This window comes from Pogona vitticeps, chromosome 2 (genome assembly GCF_051106095.1).
Source record: "Pogona vitticeps strain Pit_001003342236 chromosome 2, PviZW2.1, whole genome shotgun sequence".
NCBI classification, from domain to species: Eukaryota; Metazoa; Chordata; class Lepidosauria; order Squamata; family Agamidae; genus Pogona; species Pogona vitticeps.
Window position 1 is genome coordinate 176506443 of NC_135784.1, and position 23829 is coordinate 176530271.

The 23829-nt window shown below is 43.0% G+C and overlaps 2 long non-coding RNA genes across 2 annotated transcripts in view; one reads left to right on the plus strand and one right to left on the minus strand.

Annotated features, from left to right (window-relative positions):
* Window positions 1-18155, minus strand: LOC144587098 (uncharacterized). The gene is made up of 4 exons (XR_013542272.1): window positions 18096-18155; window positions 3046-16374; window positions 2847-2888; window positions 1-273 (listed from the first exon to the last, which is right to left on the minus strand). It is a non-coding gene; the product is annotated as an uncharacterized LOC144587098 (long non-coding RNA).
* LOC144587100 (uncharacterized) overlaps window positions 16355-23829 on the plus strand; it is a 17513-nt gene continuing 10038 nt past the window's right edge. Inside the window, exon 1 of the long non-coding RNA XR_013542274.1 lies at window positions 16355-16956. This is a non-coding gene — a long non-coding RNA (uncharacterized LOC144587100). The remainder of the gene's footprint in view (window positions 16957-23829) is intronic.

Here is a 23829-nt window from a genome sequence, read left to right on the forward strand (position 1 = left end):
AGTATTATAAGACTCACACAGCTCAGATGACTTGGATGTTCACATCTCCTTTTGTACTCCTTGTCCAGACCAGGTTCTTCTTCATGGACTTCTTTGAATCGCACCTTGGGTGATTAGCGCCTGCGTGGAGCCTCATCGGAAGATTCTAGAGCTTCTGCATTAGCAATAAACACATTAGAATAGGCCCCTCCCCACCTGTATAAGTACCTTGGTGCCAAACGTCCCCTTTCAGTTTCTATCAACTACTGCATTGAGAGCCTCATAATTCTGCTTCTGTGAGTAAAAGAGAAAGAGAGTTTATTCTTGATTCCTTCCTGTTATCAATTGGTTTCTTTTAAACTATTAAACTCTTTATCATCAGAGATTTTTATTTTTCCTTTGCTTGGCCTCCAGCCGTAGCACCCCCCCTCCAATCATCGGTTTTTCCTCCTCACTTATTTTCTCCTATTCATGGCCCCTTTGGGCCCGTTTAAGCACTGTGTTGTCTCTGACAAAAAGATCCCACTTTTCAACGGACACGCTAAGTGCCTTTTCTGCTTGGGAGAACAGCATCAAACTTCCTCTTATACCCACTGCAAAAATTTTAAGCGCAGAGTTCTTCGATCTCTCGAGGCTAAAATTCCAACTTTGGGAAGAATCCTTACAACCAGTTCAAATGGCCCAAATTCCTTGTAGGGCCACTTCCCAAACCAAAGCAATGGAAAAAGCAATTACTGAATCATCGAAACAGCGTCCATCGGCTACACCAGCTCATTCCGATTCTCCATCTGCGTCATCTAAGACTTCGAAGACACACAAATCGAAACCCTCCATACCAAAGTCCTTGATTTCGAAAACAATCTCTAAACGTCAGAGACCGACTGAAGCTGCTTCGGCTCCGGACCCTGTTCCTCCTAAACGAGCTAAACAGTCTAAGCCTACAGACATCCCACCACAACCATAACTCTGAATCAATTTCGGTCAGATCTCCCTGAGATAATGACAGACTTCTGTCTCATCAACCCTGTTCTCAGTCTCCAGAATGGGATGATAGAGTCGACCAACTAACATCCTCTCCTCCCAGTCCACAACCTTCCATTTCTTCCAGCAATCCTTCAGTTATTCCATCACCTGAGGATTCCCATCCTGAACGGCTCAACACTATTCCATATTCATGCCCTCGGATCACCCACCGATCCCTAACCAGGACCATCGACATCCACAATCTCGACAGCTCACTTCATCACATGTGGCTCAAACCCACGCTCAGCACGCGCATTGGGTTGCCATTTGTCCCGACCAGTGCTCTGCTCGACAAACGGCACCAACTAGTCAACCAGGTGTTTTACCCGGTTTGATAATACCATCTAATAATCAGCCTACTTTTCAACAACCATCGGTGTTGAAGCGGCCACATCACCGAGAGGTGACTATACCTCAACCTGCTTCCATTTGGTATATATATAAAAAAAAACCTGGGACGGTCATGCAGATTTCATCCATACGTGAGGCTTTTGCAGCCCCAGCCTCCCGATACTTTCCTACTACAATAGATGAAGGAAATCACTCTTCACGCTTGGCATCACCAGCGTCAATTTTTCCCCCACTGCTGTGCCATCTCATCAGCAACCTCCGTTTCAACATCACAGAGACACAGGCTCTGATATCGATGATCCTCGATATTCATCCTGGTCCATGGACACTCGCTCCATTACATTACATCAACAGAGTTCCCCTTGTCTGGTAAATCCAAGTCATCAACCCCAGCACCCTTACGACACTGAGCTCAACACCGAGGTCCATCCCTACCAATCAAGGTCCGTCAACGCTCAACCACCATCTTTCAATGTCGAGGATCATCAACATCGACAGATGTCCATGGATATGCCGCCTCCATCTTTTCCGACTCATAACCGGCAATACTATGAAACTCAGCCACCTACCTCAGACTTCAAAACATTCTCGTCTTTCCATATATCAACGACTGGCTTCTTATAACACACTCCCGTCACAAAGCTTGACGAGACAACCATTCACCCTTGTCCTTCTTCGCGATCTCGGTCTAACTATCAACGAACAGAAATCAAAATTAAAACCTACAAGGACTATACATTACATAGGTGCGCTCATAGACTCCACACGAACTCGTCTCAAAATGAGATCTCTCCAATCCTGGTTTCTGGCTCTATTCAATCCACTAACAGCCTCTCCCCACTCTCTCTTAAGAGTCATTCCGGAACTGGCCTCTCAACTTCAATGGTGGCATTCCCATACCAACCTTTCTACCGGGTGACCATTCCAACAACCTCGCCCACGAATACAAGTCACTATCAATGCCAGTTGCACCAGCTGGGGGGCTCATTGCAAATCCCTCACAGTCCATGCCAAATGGTCTCACAAAGAAAAACTGCTCCACATAAACTAGTTGGAGCTACTAGCCGTCATAAAGGCCTGCAAGACTTTCAGAAACCTTCCTGTAGGAAAAATGGTACAGATCGCCACCGACAACACCACGGCAATGTACTGCATCCTAAAACAAGGGAGCACCCACTCCCCAGGTCTCCTCTACCTAGCGGCCGACCTCTGGGAGTGGTGTCTATAACATCACATCTGTCTCACAGCCTTACACATCGTTGGTCATGACAATGACCTAGCAGACTCGCTCAACTGTACAGATGCCCAAGCTCATGAGTGGGAACTAGATCAATCAGTATTCCGCCAACTATGCCGGAAATGGGGCACACCGACTCTCAGTCTCTGCCTCCTGAGCGAATTGGAAATGCCAACTGTATTGCTCCTGAGCAGGAATAGGAAAACATTACCAGGGAGATGAGTTTATCGGCCGTTGACCCAAGACTCTTGCCTACCTTTTTCCGCCGTTCCCTCTCCTCCACAAAGTTGTCATCCATCTACAACAAGACAAAACCAATGGCACCGTTATAGCCCCTTGGTGGCCGTGATAGACTTGGTTTCCAGTTCTCCCAGTCTCTCATCAGACATCCACCATCTCCCCCACCTGCCACACCTTCTCACAGAACAACTCCCAAGTCCTACACCCAGACTTACCTGTTCTGCACCTGGCAGTGTGGAGGATTCTCCCTTGGTAATGAACATTCTTCATCATGCCAAAAAACCACCCACAAGGAAAGCCTACCTGTACAAATGGAAGAAATTTCAATCCTTTACGAAATCTTCCTCATCATCCTCCATCAATCCATCACTTTCCACTGTTCTCCGCTTCCTTCTACATCTCAAATCCAAGGGCCTCTCCATCTCATCCTTGAGAGTCTACCTTTCTGCAATAATATCATACCAACCTCCAAATTCTCCAGCAGCAAACTTCTTCAAACATTCAACAACAAAGCGTGTTCTGAAAGGTTTCTCTCATGTCTCCCTGACACTCGACCTCCCTCTCCACAATGGTCACTAACTCTTGTTTTGAAACAGCTTACCAAAGCTCCTTTTGAGCCATTAGCTGCAACTGACTTAAGACTCCTCACCTTTAAAACAGCTTTTCTCGTAGCCATCACCTCAGCACGACAAGCTAGTGAATTGGCAGCTTCATGCTATGATTACCCTCATCTACAGTTTTTCTTGATAAGGTGAAGTTATTAATGGACATTTCCTTCCTCCCCAAAATTGTCTCTCAATTTAATCTTTCCCAGCCGATTGTCCTTCCTTCATTTTTTCCGTCACCTTCTTCAAACCAAGAAAAAATACTCCATACGTTGGATGTCAGAAGAGCTCTTGCTTTTTATTTCCAACATACCCAACCTTTTAGACAGTCACCTTGTCTCTTCATATGCCATCAGCTACCTACAAAAGGCCGTCAGGTGACTTCCCAATCTATCTCCAGATGGGTCACCTCTACCATTCATTTGGCTTATCAACTTGCTCGACAACCAGCCCCTAAAGTGGTTTGCCCTCACTCCACCAGGGCAGTGGCAGCCTCTACAGCCTTTCTCAATGGCGTACCTCTTCTGGACATCTGTGCCTCTGCCACTTGGGCACAGCCGTCCACGTTTCTCCGTCATAGACTCGACGGATGTTCTGGCAAAAGTCATATGCAGCATTTGGACATGCTGTTCTAGCCTCTACCTTGGCGTGACACCCTGCCTTGGCTTGATTCACAGAAGCCATGAAGACGAACAACAGATTTTTTGTTGTTGTTTAGTCATTAAGTCATGTCCGACTCTTCGTGACCCCATGGACCAGAGCACACCAGGCCCTGCTGTCTTCCACTGCTTCCCGGAGTTTGGTCAAATTCATGTTGGTAGCTTCGGTGACACTGCCCAACCATCTCGTCCTCTGTTGTCCCCTTCTCCTCTTGCTTTCACACTTTCCCAATATCAGGGTCTTTTCCAGGGAGTCTTCTCATGAGATGGCCGACAGGTTACCCACCTGTAATTGTAGTTCTTCGAGCGGACCTCTGTGATTCACACATCCCGCCTGTGCTCCCCTCTGTCACGCCATTGTTTGCTTACACAACTGAAAAGGGACGCTTGACGCCAAGGTACTTATACGGGTGGGGAGGGGCATATTCTAATGTGTTTATTGCTACCGCAGAAGCTCTAGAATCTTCCAATGAGGCTCCGTGCAGGCACGAATCACCCAGGGTGTGAATCACAGAGGTCCACTCAAAGAAGTACAATTACAGGTGTGTAACTTGTCGTTCTTGTAGTTAATCTGACCAAAGTGAAGCATACACACCAAGAACTTTCATCCACTACTTCCCAGCTTCCTTGTATGTTCCATGCACTGTGAGAATGGCAATACTGTGGAGGATGCTCACTTCTTCTTTTGGTCACAGTGAAGGCCTTAAAGCTTGCCTTCCACTGGAATCATGTTCCCTGCATCACTTACTTCTCTTTTGCTCTTCATCCCTGCTCCCCTGCTGCTTTTTTCCAAGAAAGAACTCAAGAGCATATCAGATGAGGGCTTGACAGAGTTCATGGTAGCAAGTTTCACCTAGCTGAAACAAAAGCATCATATTTTGTCCTGGGTCTTCAAATTAAGTTTCTTTGAAGTGGAAGTGTTTGGGAGAACATCTGAGCCCTTAGTGTTTGCAAGGTGCATGTTCTCTGCCCCTCACCTATGGGAGCACTGCAGTAAAATACAGGTCCTAATATGGGAGAACGTAAGACTTGAACCTTCTGTCCCAGGTACACACCTAGAAAGGAACTATTGCTGTTCAACTATTTTGTTATTTATTTTACTTTATTTACAGTCAAGTTTTTCAGTCATCTGCTTTTTTCCCCTTGGAAACTGAATGATAAGATGCCGTTTGGCAATGTAAGCTCTCATTACAGTCCCCACACCCAGCTCCCCTGCAAAGTCAAAGGCAGTCAGATCAGGATATATTAGCAAACTGGGAGCAGGTCTTTTGTAAAGTTAATGATTTGTAATTGTTAATTTAAGACCAAACCATTCTCAAATACTTTGCATTACAAAAGGGATAGACTGCAATAACATACTGTTCCTTGGAAAATACAGTTCTCTTTAGAGGAAACAAGGAAGGCTGAGTGAAGTGGTAGTTGATGTCCTAGTCCCTGCACCTCAGAAAGTCCTGGGGCTTCAGTCCTGCAATACCTGTCTTAACAACACCATTGAGTGAGTTGAAAGATATGATGATCGTTTCCTTGTCAGAGATGGTCTTGAATCTTGTTTACAGAAACCATCCCAGAATCATGTGCAACAAGACTGCCTCCGACCAATGTTCTTCCATATCCATATACCCACACTGCTATGTTTATGCAGTGTATGTGTTCTGTGCAGACAAGCTCTGTTCTCCCTGTCTGTGAATGGCTGAATGAATTGAGCACATGACAGCTAGGGACAGAAGGGACCCTAAAGCCCATATACTGTCGTTGAATGCTAGAAGTTTGGTGTGGGTGGGAATAAGAAAAAGAACGTATCATTTTCAAAAAGTGATAGAACATCATCTGCTTCCACATTAATTCAATCGGTGTCCAAATCCAGCTGTACTATCAAGGGACTGCCACGTTTGTCTGACTTCACTCACAAAGTCTGGTTTTCAGATGAATTTTCTCTGATTCTCTCATTTTCACTCCCCCCCTCCCCACTTAAGACGCCCCCGGGAATCTAAATAAAACTGGGCCTTTGATCTGGGGAAACAATAACAATGAAATATTTATCCATGCATCAGGGCCTTTAGTGTGATTCCAAGACACAGGTGTTGGCAGCGACGGTAGAGACACAAATTGCATCCATTAGTACTAATTGTGTACTTTCCTTTCCTCTATTGCCTGCACATCCCTGCTCCCTCTGATTCTCTTGATTGGGGTGAAATTAATACGCTTGTCTCTCTAATACAATGTTCCTAACTCCCCGCTCCCCCCACCATATTCTTAAAAATGAAGATTTGCTCACAACAAGGAACAGGAATTGGAATGCAGAGAATATATAAGGAGGTACTGAATGGGTTCCCACTGAATTCCCATTGAACTCTATAGGGCAAAGGAGATGAGCATCAGCCTGAAATACTCATGGCTGCCATTTGCTTCTATGGGAAATGAACAAAGAAAGCTGCTTGGGATGAATTTACAGCAGAATCTACATGTGCATATTTAACAATTGGCCACTCAAGACTCCATCAAAAGGGACTCAGTGGTTGCAGTCTGTGTGTAGCCTACACAATTTACGGGGAGCAGGGGGACACCCTGCAAAGGGCTCTGCAACACACCTCCCTCTCCCAAAGTTGGTCTGTAATACTTTGTAAGGAACTGTACTCTAGGTCTTGCCACTACTGGTCAGGAATCTCAAAGGAAAGAGGATCAGAAGTTGCTGTGAAGAAGATAAATTGAATGTGTCCGTTCACTTGCTGACTCCTAACAGAACACAGCAGAGGAATAAAACTGAGACAGACTCCAAGGAGCGAACCAGAAGAGCGTTAACAGGAGGTTGATGGGGGGGGGGAATGGGAGAATAAGGAAAAGGTCTACTGGAAGAAAAGACAAGGAAAGGGGAAACCAAGGAGACAAATGTGGAGATGTGAGTGAATTAGATTCACATCAGGAAGTCATCTGGTTTAACCCCTGGGAATTCCTCCTTAAGAAGCAGCATGTGCTTAGCTTAAGAGGAAGGGGTGTGTCCTGATAACAGTTGAGAGCAAGAAGTAGTAGCTGTGAGTACTGGGAGCACCCTTCTCTTCGCTGATTCCCAACAGAGCAGAGGAATAAAACAGACAGACTCCAGGTAGCCATCAATCAAGGAGAACTGGGGGCAGGAGAGGCCCCTAACAAAATTTTTGGTTTCCGGATATACTTACATATTAGTGGACTTTCCCAGCATCCTTCAAGGTACACGGGACAAGGAAAAGGCACTCATAGACAAAGAAGAAAATAAAAAGGTAACAGATTATAGAGTAACAGATTATAGAGGGAAGAAAGACTTCAGTTGTCGTGACCTGCAAAGTGTGTGTGATGCTTGTCTTCATGCCTGACAACACAGTGTACACATGAAGTAAGTGTGTAGGTCATGATGAAAGAAAACATGGAAGTACACACTTACTGTACTTTTCTTACTATTGGGAGGAAAAGACTTTTCTTTATTAGTAAAAGTGTTGCACAATTTAAAATTATGGACACACACACACAAACACACACATATAAAATTTTAAATAATTTTTTTGCCAGAAGTGGGCTACTTCAATAGTATTATCTCGGCCATTTACTAAATCTTTTTGCATGTGGTAGGGTACTAATTACATGCACATAAGTGCTGCATTAATTGAATTTCTCCACAGTCACATAACATTTGTCCTGTATCCAAATACTCACATTTCACTTGATTATTCTTTGATCATCCTTTTTTGCTTCAGACTCTATTCAGAGCCTTCCAGATTGTCTAGCTAGAATCTCGTCCTTGTGGGAGACACTCTTCAACATTCATCCATTCACTCATCCAGCAAGGTGTGTTGTTTTTGCTTTCCATAGGTTTAGCCCAGCTTCTTCTGGTTTCACATTTAGAGCAGGGGTCTCCAATCTTTTCACATAATATACTGTATTTTCCACATTTTCAAGGTCCGAAGGAACATGTGTGTATGCATGCACCCCCTCCTGTGTTTATGCATGGGCCGGATAAAATGGCAAGACCCGGATATGGCCTGTGGGCTGTACTTTGGAGATCTCTGATTTAGAGCCTGAGATGTGTGCAGAAAACTTTTCCTTGATTTTATCTGTTGTCTAGGGGGTTGGTGTCTGTGAAGTGGGTTTGGTGCTGTATTACCTTTTTTCATTTATTGTTTCATAGCAGTTCTTAACGTGCTTCTGGAGAGGCAATGCTCTAAAACAGTGGTGGGATTCAAATAAATTAACAACCGGTTCTATGTCCTAATGATTGATTGATTGATTGATTGATAAATAAATAAATAAATAAATAAATAAATAAATAAATAAATAAATAAATGCCCAGGACAGTGGGATCTGATGAGGGTTTCTTCCATAGTGGTCTCCCTACTGCCTATTATCACAACTACCTCTCACATGATTAAGACATCTGGATAACTGTACTGTATCTCTTTGGGCATACCACTGCTGTTACCCTCACCATGGGCTTGTGCCAAAAACGCACACACAAACACACACACACCTCACAGTGAGTGCTTATGACCAAGTTTGACAGAGAACTGACACATCTTTCCTTTACCTCCAATTTCGCCCTATAGCTCACCAGTAAAAATTGCTTCCCTCCCCTTTCCTGCTCCTGAAATGACTGATAGCTCAGTTTGTTGTTAACTGGAGGCCAGCTTTGCACACCTGCAGAAGTTGTTGCTGACAAATCCATTAAAGCTGTTAATCAAATTTCTATTCCAAAGAACTCGACCTCTCCATTTCTCCCCATATCAAAAATCAAGGAACTGTCATACCCTAGTGACGAACCCTGTCACATCTGCTCTGTGGATCTCTGTACTTCTACTGCAACACACAAAGAAATTTGACCAGAAATTTAAAACTTCAGAAGATTCCTGGTGAAAAGAATGTGAACAACTGCTCTTCCAGGTGTAGGGATTTACTTTTATTTTATTTATTTATTTATTTATTTATTCAATTTCTACCCCACCCCTCTAGACAACGTCTACTCGGGGCGGCTTACAAACATTACCTTACAAAATATCTACAGGGCCCTTTGGCATTACTGAGCATGCGCGCGCACACACACACACAAAATAACTCTTTTTGAAAACCAGAATTAGAATTCTAGCCGCTTTGGGAAGAAGAAGGAGGTGGACTTTGCAACTTACAGACTTTGCGGCAAAAATTGAGACCAGGGGCAACAGACGTTGCTCACCCCTGCTGTACATAGATATTATATTTAAATTATTCAAGAGAATTATGCTTCTCATAAGTTTCCTTAAACTGCTGTTGTGCTACACAAAACTTTAATTTGCTAAAACCCAGTCTGTGTCTAAAATATAGAAAATTAGACACATTTTTCTCCCCATATCTGCACACATGGGAAAATAGTAAAACCGCATAAGAACCTAAGAGGAGCCCTGCTGGATTAGGCCAAGGGCCCATCTCAGTCCAGCATCCTGGATCTCTCAGTGGCCCCATCAGATGCCTCTGGGAGCAAAGAGACAACTAGACGCCTGTCTCCTGATCCCCCTTCCCTGCATCTGGAATTTGAAGGGACCTTCCTTTTAAGCCTGGAGACCTCAGCAACCACTGCCTCAGGGTCAAGCCTGTAGTTATGCAGAGTGTGACAACTACCTCATGTCATGAAATGGCAGGAAATTATTAGTAACTTAGGGTTACTTGTTGTATTTTTACTGACAGGGCTGGGGAGAGCTGCTTGAAGGATTTTCTGCTTCATGTGTCATTAACACTACTTCAAGAATTGTCTTTGGGTGGCCCTGAACGATTTCACATACCTTCATCAGTACATTATTATCTACTACAGCACTATCTAGTTATGGAAATATACAGATTGAACAAGGAACAAGACAGGGATGTAAAAACATGTTGACTCAGCAGTAGGCTGCCAGACACTTCCTCCCCCCGCCCCCCACCCCCCAATTCACCAACAATGTGGTTGTCGAAGTTCCTCTGGCTTTTGTTCTCTTAACTGCAGTTTAACATTATCAATGACTTGTTTCCATAAATGTTTACTGGAAGCTACCTCTAGACTGCTCCTATTTCATGCCCCAAAGCTACCACATTTGTAACGAAATTGTAGGCTGGTAGTATTAATGATGACAGTGAAGTAGAATTCTCTCCAGAGAAATTTTTCAAGAGAAATCAAATTTTTCACAGAGACAAAATAGGACATGCTTATATGCTTGCAAATAATAACATCCTGCCTTTCACAACAACCCTTAACATTAAGTAATGCAATTCAGAGAGGGACAGACTGGGACTCCAGAGTCCTGCATTCGAATTCCCATTCAGGCGTGGAAACTCACTGAGGGCGTGGAACTGGTAAAACGTAAAGCCACTCCTTAGATATCTCAAATATCTTTAAATATCTCACTTGCCTTGAAAGGCCCATTAGGGTCATCTTGAATGGCACATAACACACATGTAAAGCAAAGATGAACTTGAGAATAACTCTCAAATTCTCTGACCCCTTCTGAAGAAAAAGTTCTTACCACAAAGCAACAGTAACAAAGCTTTTTCTGTAGCACAAGCAAGAGAGGGCTGCCACCCTGGGATTTGGAACTGGTCTCTGAACAACGTCACAATCATTTAATCCCTCCCCATTCCAGGTTCTGCAGAAAAGCTGGAGGCAACAGGAAAAGAGGAAAACCAAATGTGAGATGGATTGACACCATCAGAGAACCCACAGGGTTGAGTTTGCAGTAGCTGTGCAGGGCTGTTGAGGACAGCACAAAGGGGCAATGTTGATAGCATGTAACAACAACAGAAGCTTAAAACAGCTTGCTGACACACAGAGGACTGTCCCAATTAACAAAATTATGATCATCTTTGCAGACACCCTTGGCCTGATCAGATCGTATGGCAGATACTCTGGACTGCCAAAAAAGATGAGTAAGTGGGTTCTCGATCCAATTAAGCCTAAATTATCTCCAGAGGCAAAAAGAAAAAAACACACAAACAAACAAACCTAAGGCTGTCCTACTTCGGGCACATCATGAGAAGGCAGGCATAGATTGAAAAAGACCATAATATTTGGAAAGGTGGAAGGCAGCAGGAAAAGAGGAAGGCTAAATGCAAGATAGACCTACTCCCTAAGGAAACCACAAGCTTGAGTTTGCAACAGATGGGCAGGGCTGTTGAGGCCAGGCCATGTTGGAGATTGCTCATTCCTGGGGTCACCCTAAGTAGAAACCACAGGCTTTGTATGGATTCCCTGCATCTAACTGCCAATTCCAAAAAAGTTGAAAGGTTATTCCCTTAATTGGTTGTTGTGAGTTTTTCGGGCTCTTTGGCCATGTTCTGAAGGTTGCTCTTCCCGAAAAACCCACAACAACCATCAGATCCCGGCCATGAAAGCCTTTGCAAATAAATGCCCTTACCAGCTTTTAAATTTTTTAATCATCATCATAATAAAATATAATACCATCCCCTCCTCCTGACCAAGCCTGGTTCCCCATTAGTTTTTCCATAGATCCTAAATACTAGATTTCTGCATACCAATGAAAAAATTGGCATGTTATGCCCTCCCTCCCTGAAAATCTAAACATAGTGGCCTATATCATAAATGTTCATTTTCCCTTGAAAGGACATCACTGGAGGGAGGCAAATTAACTTCATGTTAAAAAGCATTAACTCATGGTGGCAAAATGTGGTTATGTTTCTTGGGGCACCTGATGAACACAATTAAACTTAAGCATGTGTTAATCACAAATACAGGAATAGTCTGGCATATTAGGACTCTGGAGACCAGGGTTCAAATCCTCACTCAGCCATGGAAATTCACTAGGAGTGGAAATTGTAAAATCACTCTTTAAAAACATATACTTTCTTTGAAAACCTAGTTGCTGTAAGTTAATTTTGCATAACTAATTAATCACCAACAGGCTTCTGACCTTTTTTCTCCAAAGTTCAGGTATTTATTTATTTCAAAAAATAGAAGTATCAAATTTTCTAAACTCAAACACAATAACAATTACATAAATGCTAAAAGGTCCTAAAGGGAATCCTGTTGAAATAATTTTCAAAATATATTTTACATGATAAAATATCATTTCATTTTCCTCCTTCCATTTCTCAAGACTGCATGGCAAACAGCTAAGGCAGGGAAATATTTAATAAAAAGCGGCTTTTTGCTCAGACATAGTCTGCTTTATGTATTATACTTACCTACTTACTTGAATAATCTTAAAAATGAAAGCTTGTGAAAGCCAGTTTGAACAGTCCACTGAAGATGCTGGTCACAGAGACAAATGCAGCATGCATGCTTGAATTAACATGCTCTGTGTGCCCTTTCCTCCTCCTCTTCCTCTCAGTCCCTCCAGCCCCCACCCCCACCCCCAGCCTGAAGGTCTGGATAGTTTCCCTTTGATATGTTGATCTGCTCTGCTTTAACCCTGGCCTGGTGGTAAATCTTACTAGTGTTAAAAAGCTGATAGCTGTCTTCCTGTTTTTGAGTGAACGATCAATGTGTGCCATTTGTCTCCACAAATTGTCAGAGCAACAGCCTTAGTTACGTTTAACTTGGGAAAAAACACATAACCCCCCTCCCCCCCCCGCTCCTCGCTGGTCACCTGGCCTTTAGGAAACGGTTCGGCGAACTATTATCAGATTTAGGAAACGGATCGATGGAACCGGTGCGAACCTGCTGGATCCCACCTCTGCTCTAAAATCTTGCTTTCCTAGCTAATTTGGAGCTTCCTCTTGGCCTCTCTGTTCTTTAAGTGGAAGGCACAGACCTGTGTTTTTAAGGGTTTGGTTTTAGCTGATTGTTTTTATAACACAGGAAAGATAATCTAATGCAGAAGTTAGCTGGTGCTGAATGGCCTCAATGGTTTCCTTCTGGAGTGTCAAATCAAGATCATCAGCATAGATAAAATTCCTAGAGTATGTGAATGTTGGTTGATCATTTGTGTAAATGTTAAAAAGTAATGGTTCCAGGATGTTACCCTGTGGGAGAGCATTTGTTTGATTTCTCCAGCAACTGTGCTAAAGTGATATATTTAAGTACGGTACTAGTTTTATCAGTTCTACTCCCCCCTCCAGTAAGTTTCCGTGGCTGAGTGGGGATTTGAACTCAGGCCTCCTGAGCCCTAGTTTGTCACTCTCTGTACTACTCCTCACAGGGTATCTATACGTTCCTTAGGTATGTAACTCATTTTTAAAAATCTGAATATTTAATTTCTACAAAAAGGGGACAGATTCACTTGATTTGAGTTTTTACATTAATGCCATCATATTTACCAATCTTCAGAGCAGGCTGGATAATCTTCCTGAAACTCCACCCCTCACTCAGTGTTTCAGTACTGCCTTTCAACTGCCTCTTAATGTTTTTGTTATGGGACAGGATGACCCAAATGCCCAATTACAGAAAAAAAAATTGGTTTGAATTGGGTCTGCAACTTTCAGGCCTAAGGCTGGTCCTCCAGCCAAGAAATTCTTGGCAAATGATAAGAATTCCAGCTCTTGTAGAAAGAAAAGAGATTGTTTTTGGCTGTTCCTTAATTCAAGGCAGGATCATCCAGTCATTTACATTTGGTGCTGCCTCTCTCTCTCTTCCTTTCCTCCCTCCCTTTCTTTTTTTCAGTAAAAAGGGGGGTTTGCCATTGATCAGCATTTCCAAAGCACTCAGGTAAAATGAATTGATGACCATAGTAATAAGCATAATCATCCTTAATTTGGTTTGGTGGGAAAGAATTGACAATAGGCATGAAGATATTTTATGAGGATTGGATAGTAGCAAACTGCAGCAGTTGTTTGTCTTCTTGGTAGGGCTGCCAGCTTTTCAAGTAGTCTCTGCAGCTGTGCCTTTTATCAGTAATTAATGCAGACATTAGTTACTCATAAAATTTCACCTCTGCAATATGATGTTATTTGCCACCAAAGTTGCTTCTAATTTCTGATGACCCTATCAATTAGTGATCTAGAAAAGGCTTATTATTAACAGATCTTTTTCAGGTCTGTAGTTTCTTTCATTAAATCAATCTATCTCATAGTTAGTCTTCGTCTTTTCTTGCTGCGTTCAGTTTTGCCCAACTTTGTTATCTCTTCCAGTGAGTCTTGTCTTCTTATAGCCACCAAAATAGACTGCTTTAAAAAGAGATTAAACAAACTAATGGCAAATAAAACTATTATAGTTGCTGGCCATGATACCGACATATTACCCTCAGTACTGGAGGCCACTTTGTACCAGCTGCTAGAGAGCATGAAATGGAGGGTGTAGTTGTGCTCATATCCTGCTGGTGGGCTTCCCAGAGGCATACGACTAACTGCTGTGAGGACAGGATGCTAGACTAATTAGGCTTCTGATCTGATCCAGCATGGCTCTTCTGATGTCCCTATTCCAAAAAGGTTCTTCTGAAGATCTTGATGCTGTTCAAGACATCAAGCGAAGTTTTCCTGGCTGGCAATCCTACAGTTGGGCCTTTACCAGTTAAAGTAGGGTCATCCAAGGCATTTTGCTGCTGAGGATGAGCAACAGAGGTTGCTGCTGCTTGCCTAAATAACCTGTCAAGGTGGATAATACCCCAAATCAGCCAAAGTTATTCCTGCATATGGGGCAGGAGATTCCCATAGGTACCTTTCCGTTTCTCTGGCTGGTAGTAAAAATGCAGTAATAGCAATGAAATCAAGAGGCAACTCTCCCCAACACCCCTGCCCCAGTTGGGAAAAGCTTTACTTGTTGATTTCCTGGCTGCTTTGCAGCTAAAGGTATGTCCCTGCAATTGTACAATATAAAGACTATGAGCATGTCAAAGGATAAGGGTTTTTAAGAACCACTTAAAATCCTGATAAATGATGGCAAGGCCAGCCTGTTTCTCTGATGCCATTTGGGAATGGCAGGTAGCTGGATGTTCACAGAAGAGAGGAGGAGGTAAACTTACTGTAGTTGTAGATAAAGTGGGGACTACTAGTTTTGTAGATAAGCAAGAGTGAGGACGAAGTCTTTGGTGTACTGGACATTTTTGGCTGTAGTCCCAGATGCACCTGCCAGGATGGCCATTGGTAAGGGATTATGGGATGTGTAGTCCAAACATCTGACGCACCAAAGACTTCCCACTCCTGAGGTAAGCAGCTTGCTAATAGTCTTACCTGCAAATTCTGTTCATGACAAAGCAACACCTGCGTTCCACAAAGCACAAGCTGATAATGGCTAGAAAAGGAAATCAATTAACTTAGGCTTTACCCCAAATTGCTGAGTTCAAAGTCTAATTTTTTGTAGCAAATGGAAGTTCTTGTTAGTTCACTAGTTTACCAGATTTTCCCCCTTGATCTGCTCCTGTACAGTATTTTTATTACCACCTTCAACTCATTCTTGATCTCCGCCCTATAATAATTACCGTTTCATTTCATTTTTATAGTCATTATTACTGCTAGTTTTCTGTTTCTCTATGTATAGCACTTGCACCTTTCAGACTGATGGCCAAAGGTGTTTTTTCTCCAATAATATGAACTGTATGTATATTTTAAAGGTTTTGCATGCTGCACTTTGCATGCAAACCATAGGCAAATATACTGTGTTTTTGGAAGGGATAAAAAGGATAAGGCAGAGGTGCCAGGCGGAGAGAAGATAGATGCCCAGAGTCACCCACTGCTATACATTAATGTGAGCTTTTGTGGACAACTCTACTTCCTCAGATTTTTAAATTAGCGTACTCTTTCTAAAACAAGGCAGAACTTTAGTCCAAATCCAGAGAACCACAAGCACCACAGGACATTGTAAATTTGTAGTAACACAACAAAACCAAAAACCTAGGAGTGGGTACAGCAATCCCCATCCCAGTCTTAGCCCTGATTCCCTGGTGGCAGGTCAGGAAAAGAAAGCATATGCTTTAATTTTAGACTCTTTCTCCTTTTAGTACTTTTAACTGGCACCAAAAATCACTTCACCCCCTTCAATAATGATCATGGGGACAGGAGCTTCTTGATGGAGTCTATGTAAGCCCTGATTAGATAGTTTTGTGTAAAGATGGGCACAAACCTGAAAAAACAGTGGTTCATGATGTTTTGTGGTTTGTGGCTACCCACGAATCACGAATAATAATGAACACCCCCCAAAAAAAGAATCAGTTCACGGTTTATTTTTCGGGTTCGTGCCAGTGGGGTACCTGGTCTTGCTGCCTCTGCCTCTTCTGCCACCACCGCAGGCCACTGGAACCATCTTCAGAGGCAATGGCAGGCTCCTGGCAGAGAAGTTGGGATCTTGGCATTGTCTGTCCAAGGAGAACAATCTGGGCAGTAGACTTAGCAGGCAAACATCACCTGGCCAGAGTCTTCTTTCCTACTCAATTGAAAGGGACTCAAATTCAATTTAAATCCTATGAATAACTTCAAACTTTTCTTTTATGCATGTAAATTACAATATTCAATTTCCTGCAAATTAGCTTCCTCTTTGGTCCTCCATGTTGGTGTTGCATAAGCAGCCTCCCTACTGATAAGTATCTGGGCAGGCTTAGGTGGGTGAAATCTTGTCCCCCCCCCAGAGAACCACTGGGTATTCATAAATGGCCTGACAGACCAAACAGGGATGGAGTGCCCCACATCCCACTGTAAGAAAAATAGTGGAGTACACTTCAAATACGTAGCTCATTGTTGCTGAAGTGTTTACAAAGAAGGATATTACTTAATACATGTTGATCCTGCAATAATTATCTCATTTCCTCAGCATGGTGTATCTTCCACCATTTTTCTCGTTCCCCCTCCCCAACCCAGCAGCACTTTTTATTATCATATAATTACTATTAATATGCATTACAATTATTTTTATCCCACCATTCAGGATACAAATCCTTCCAAAGAGGATTGAAAGCAAAGGATCCCCAAGAATGTTCCTGCATTCGGTGGGCATAAAACTGTAAAACAGGTTTAATATAGTTTATGAGCATACTGTGCACTTGCTACAATGTTTTATTTTATTTAAAATAATTTTACCCTGCCTTTCTCTTTAAAGGCCAAGAATGGCCTTGGCTGCCAGATGGGTGGTATATAAATCAAATAAGTAAATAAAGAGGACCCAATCTGGCTTACATCAGTAAAACAATATTTGGAAACTAAAAACAGTACATATACAAATATTTAAAAAGAATTTTTTAAAATCACACTAAAACTATAAACAAAGTCAACACCAAAAACACATTATGGTACAAGGCATAACAATCCATTTAAAAACCCTGCCTGACAGACACAGCTGTACTTTAAAATGGTAAATAAAAGCAGGGTGTCCACGTATGCCATCTCATGGATTGCACTTGCCTTGAAGCCTGTGAGTAACGCCTACATAACGTCACACTTGGCGTAAATCTGGGCAAGGGTCTTTCAATAGAAATATATGATCTGATATCGTTCCTTCACGCCATTATAATTCAACAATGAAGAATGGCTGCAAGAAGTTGAGTCAGCAAACACTTCTGTAAGCGTCTTCACTTGTGGCAGTTTGTCATGGAGATGTATGCCAGCTGTGTTACATCAATGTAAAATTTCAATAGGATTTTGGCATAATAACATAATAAAAATAGACAATATGGGAATTCAGTAGTTCACTTGGATCTATCCCACGGGAGAGTACAGTAGATGGTTTTTGAAAAGTCCTGTGGGAGGAGCAGGCCAGAGAGAAACTGTAGATGCTGCTTCCTGCTTGCCCACGACCTGTCTTCGAAGCAAGAAAGCAAGCAGGTGGGAGCAGTTCCAGGAAGAGGATAAAAGAACAGCAAACATCCCTTATGGTGGACAGGAGGAAAATTCACTGAGGGAGGTAAGCTGTGAGGGGTGCCTGACCCACGCACCCTGGAAAACCTGGAGCACAGAGTGTATGGTTTAAACAGAAAAGGTCATGAGTGCCTTCTCCTCTCCTGCAGACCTGAGAAGAAGGGAGGCTTTTAAAAATTACTCATGACTACAACTTCCAGAATCCCTCACCTACAATGGCAACTGAGGGCTTCTGGGAATTACAGCCCGACCAGAAGATAAGAAAACAAACTTTTGCAACCTTTAATCCACACTTACCACCTGTGATAAGTCCCCAGACGAATAACTCTAGGCCTCCGTCCATCCCAGAAATCCTCCCTCCGTTGCAAATTTAAACTGAGGGAAAAAAACACATCCTGTTTAGTTTAGTGCCTGCCTGTGGACTCTTGTTGTTGGTCCACCCTTTTATGGCCGAGTGCTGCCATCTGAGATTGTCTTCCGCCGGCAGTCTTTCAAGACTGACCCCAATGCAGCTGTGGGTCTGGACAGCTCGTTCTGAAAATGTGAAGGAAAACTGGGCCCCCTCTAACTGCTGAGAAAGTAGCTTGTGGGTTTCTAGAGGTTCGCTTCTGCCCCATTGAGCTGTTACTAGACTAAATGTCTTCTTGTATGAGGGGGTTCCAGGAGAGGCAGGCGAAGGTTACCTCACATTCGAACCAGGATTCTCCTTCTCACTCTCTGGTCGCCTGGGCCTGAGGAAGTGGTGACTGTTCACAGATATGGGAAGCAACTTGTTACAGGCAAGGAGCTAGATGTGATTATTTTTCTTTTTTTGTGATAACTGAGTGATGACTAAGTTACATGATTGTACAAGAACAAGGGTTCACGCCCCTCCTTCTGTAGTTGTAGTTGTCAGTGTTTTAATTACAGTTACAGAGTACATATGCTTTGTTACTAATTGTGTTCGTTACCACAGGCCAATGGTTTATAGCATTTTGAATGTTTAAAAGTTGTTATGTCTGTTGCTTTGAAATATGAGAAAGCAGAGTTCGTTTCTGACATTGGTAACTGGAACAAAAAGTAACTACTTTGAACTTCAGAACTGTAATGGCAATGAATTACAGTTCTGTAATTTCAGACAATAGCTTTCTACACTCCACCGAGTAAGCAAGAAGCTTCTAACGGCAAAGAGAAAAAGCAAGTCTTGGAGGCTTTTCTGAATGGGTTGCCCACCGGGGTGCAGGCCTGCTGCAAATAACTGATCATAGCAACCTTTGGCACCATCCCTGTAACCACAGCGTCTCTTAAACAACCCTTGCATTATTGCCCAACTCTCACTGGTCCAATATTCCTCAGGGTTAGCGACAAGCAGTGCAAATGGGCCCATCTTGTCAGCTAACCCTTTCCTGCAAAACCACACACAAATCCTTTCCCTCAGTGCTTGGGAACATCACTTTTTGAAATGTTTAACATTTTTTTCAAAGAGCTGACTGGGGGATTATGGGCATCGTGATCCCTAAAAATAACACTTCCCAGCTTTTCTGTGCTTACGATAATTATCACAACAGTATTTTTAGAAAGCAAGGGTAGTGTTGTTTTCTGCTTGTATAATCTTGAATACATCATTTCATGTTTGCTGAAAATCTTTTCCCCCCACCTTCACCCCTACTGAAGTGACAGGTTTAAGGGCAAAGAACTCTCAGGAAGACAATCTACTCTGAGTAGTAGCAGTTATCTGGTAGACACTTTCCCCACTGACAGTTGTCTTTTATGTGGTTTAGCAGGAGAGGCCAGATATTTTTATTTCATGGATGGGGACCTTTGAGATCCAGTGCACCTCCCAATATCCCTCCTTACCGATTGTGTTGGCTAAAGCTGATGGGAGTTGTGGTCCAGCAGTATTTGGCGGGGCACAGAAACACGTTTGCCACCCATATGTTTCTATATTTATGAAGCTTCATCACAGAGTGGCTGTCCTTCTCTCTCTCTTTTTTTCCTCGCCAACTTTCCATTTCTACCTCTAGGAAGGGAAGGGGATTCAGGCAGAGAGGTGAGCCTTCTCCCTATGCCAGTTGTTTTTCTGGGGCACATCTCTCCCAAGCACTGACATATCAGGGTCACTGTCACCCGCCTGTCGCCGAGCTGGCTTTGAAGGATCCAGATTAAAGAGCGTTGGCTGTCACTGACTGTGAGCTAATTGAGCGCTGACGTGAGCGTGTGCGTGTGCTAAGGTGTGTTTTGGGAGAAGGCTTCTCTATCTTCATAAATTAGTGGGAACAGTGAATGTAGGGGGTGCTTACTCCAACTTAGTTCTATTTTTGGAGTGCTTTGAATAAGTTGGGGAACAGGAGTATGATACATGAAATAAAGAATAAATAGGGGCAATGCCACATATACCTTTGCTTGGAATCTGTTACAGTGTAGCCCCCCCCCCGCCCCCCGGGATGGGAAATGTTTGGCTCTCCTGATCTTTCTGGACTACTAATCCCAACAAAAATAGTGATGGTGAGGGGTGATGAAAGTTGCAGACCAACAAGATCCAGAGGGAAAGATGTTTCTTCTCCTTGATCTATGAGGTTCAGTTCTCTTCTCCATGCCATCATGCTCTTCAGCACCCATCTGAAACAAATCATCACAGGCCAGATAGTGATATTAGAGACAGCCTATGACTGGAAGAGGGAAATTCTTAACTAATAAACGCATCTGTCACAACAGAAGTTCTCTGGGGTTATGCAAATTAGCTTGTTTTCTTTGATGGTAGGTCCTTCAGGACCTCCATGTAGGATTCCATGTAGAAGTCTTATTCCACAAAAGCAGAAAGAATGCTTCAGTATCTCTTTGCAACATTAATGAGCTTTCATCTCTAATTACAGGCTGCCTCTAATGTCTGTTTCTGGTCTGCACTCAGAATCTGGCCAGATTTGACACCAGAGATCTGAGCTGGGGTGTCATTAACATATCTCTCTTATTTTCATCATCTGATGCTGGGGAGGCAATGAGTTTAGGAGTTTTGAAGTGGGGGAGGGTGAATAAACTGAAGATCAGTCCAGATAAAAAGCTGGGTGATCAGCATGTATTGGAAAAGGGTTCACTTCCACTGAAGCAACAAGTTACAGATGGGGTGGGGCAGGAATCGTAAATCCTCTTCTGACTGTAGGCACAGATGGCCATAAATAATATCTGCAAACATCTTTACCAACTTCATTGGGCAGGGCCAACAATATTGTAAGGCAACGTGAACCTTGGGCAGCAGGTTTGGTGTGTCATGAACGGGCATCAAGCTATTATTTGCTTTAACTGGTAGTTGATCCCAGGATGGGAAAGAGGTGAAAAAAAAAGGAATTCAGCTTTAGTGAACTATGCCTTAGTTACTTCCTGGGTGGATTAACATAATGCACTTTTTCCTGAGCTATCCTTGAAAGTACACTCTGCAAACTGATTTAGAGCATTGTCGCCAGAGTCTGGGTTCACACTGTTCTTGTCCTAATTTAACCAGCTATCTTTCGCAGTTTGGTCTCTGGCCTTTAAAGACCTAAATGGCTAAGGACTAGTATATCTCAGAAACCATCAAACCAGAGGCAGAGAGAGAGAGAGAGAATATCTTTTCAACCATGGTATCAAACTGTTAGTGCAGCTAGCAGTACAATTAGGGGCCACAGTCCAGGATCTCGCAACTCAGCCCTTCTCCCATAACCACAGAGACAGGGCAGTGGCTGAGAAGCCCAGCGTCAGCATTCAGACTGGCTGCATAGGCATGCCAGGGCTTACAAGTTTTATTTATTTTATTATTCAATTTTAATTTTTAATTTGCCTTAGTATTTTTTTCTTCTTCCTTATTAGTTTGTCAACGTTTAATAGTTAGGGGACAGCTGGGTGAGCATGTATGTGCTAATTGATGTTCATTTTGCTGTTTTTATTTTTATGTCCTTTATCTGCAACAAAATGGTACTTGTTCTCAAGCAAAGGTGTTCAGCATCAGAGCAACAAAAAGCAAATCCCATTTTATTTTTCTAGTTACTGCATTGATACCATTTAAGATACTTTGAAGTAGAACACTGCACATGCTCAGGGGATTTTTTTAAAACCTTAGGGTTGGCAAACAGATTGTTTATTTGTTTTCCTTTAACGGAGCAAGAAGAGCATAGAAAGTCATGTAAAGTGTGCAGTGTCCTAGGTCGTGGTGGGATTTTCCTCACTCTGTTTTATCCCTATCTGTCTAAAGTTCCCGATCCATTTAAAATCCAGGATCTAATACACTGTGGAAAACACATAGAAAACAACATTTGGAGGAGCACATATTCATCACATCTGCTCTACAGGCTGAACTGGGGTCAGGCAGTTGCCTCAGGCAAAAAAACACTGGGGATCACCCATTCATTAGGCTTGTGCTAAAGCCTTGCTTTGCTGAACCAGTGCCCTATGGTGCCACTGCTGTAGCCAGCCGTTTGAATAAGGCAGGGCTCTGAGAGGCAAAGGCATTATGGGAAGAGTGGTCCAAATGGCCAGGCATTGTCCAAATAGCCTTCTTTCCTGAATGCCAGTCTTACACGAGGGGTGGCAATTCTGTTTTCTCCTTGTGCGTCAGGAGAGTTTGCACCAGTTTTGCTACTTTAAAATTACCCGTCTGGACCAAAACTATGGAATTCTGGTGCTCCCTGTTTTTCAGTGGGTCTCAGGCATTTTTCTTTGACCAACCACTTCATCTACAGGCATCAGCGGTGATGAGATTTAGCTCTATGAAAAAACATTTGGCTGATCTCTGCAGATCAAGCTGTTGTTAAAAGCATGAAAGGAGAAATCTCTCTCAATCTCTCTCTTTTTCTTGGTCATTTCGAAACCCTACTTAATGCTTCAGTGCAAAGTTAAGCAGGGGCTCTTCTGTGCATGGATTGTTCAGAAGAAGGGAATTTCAGCACATGCAAAGTTACAAATACTCAACTATCCAAACAAACTGCACCAGAGCACAGACGGAGTTCTGACTCCTGTCCTCTGAAGATGCCGGCCACAGAGACTGTTGTTGGGAAGAACAACCTTCAGAACACGGCCAAAGAGCCTGAAAAACCCACAACAACCATCAGATCCCGGCCGTGAAAACCTTCGAGAATACATGCAAAGTTCTTAAAAATCCTGCCGGGCAAGCTGCACCTGCTAAAATGGATATGAACATGGAAACACTGCTTTAGGCTGACTGAGACTATGGATTCATCTAGCTCATGGGTGTGATTCTTCAAAAACAGTTGAAACTCAGTTCCCACCAGCCAATAGTAAGGGAAGCTTAGAAACTGTCATCCTACAAATATGGATAACTGAACATCCTCCATTGTTGGTCTAATGCACACAGTGTCTACTGAGTGGCTCAGTTGCAATCTGGGCTTTCCGACAGCAGCCCTTCCCAGCCCTGTCAAGAGAGATGCCAGAGATTGATCCTGCACTCTTCTACATGTAAGCTTTCTGTTCTGCCACTAAACTTTGGCTTTTTCTTTCACATCTTTCCTTATTCTGCATCATTCTTCAACTTGGTGAAGTCATGTTAGATTCCTTTTTTGCATCTGGCTACCTTTGGCTGCCTGCATCCTCCCTGTTAAACATGCTTTGCAAAATCCCCATTATGGAAAATGCATCTAAAATATTCCCAGAAAAGCTTTTCCAAAGGGGTTTGCCCCTTGCCACTAGAACCTAATTCCAATGTCAAGGAATTGAATCCAAGAGAAGGTGAAAAACGCAAAGTACTTCCAAGCACTTGTCAGGTCCTTGTGCCATGTTCTCTCTCATAAGAACTTCAAAAGACCAGTTGAAAGGGATGGTTAATTTTCTCCAGTCACAGCTGGCTCCGGGTTTGAGGGGGCTTTCATCAGAATTTCTACACCATTCCTCTCTTAAAAAAGATCTAGCCACTGTGACTGTAGGTAGTAGCTCTGAGATTGCACTGGGTGGCGAAAAGAGACTCATCATTGTATCTTCCCATAGTGTCTTCAAACTAGCATTCCTATGTGGCATTGCAGGGAAGTATAAGTAGCTGAGACCTTGAACACACCAGGTATCAGTGGTGGCC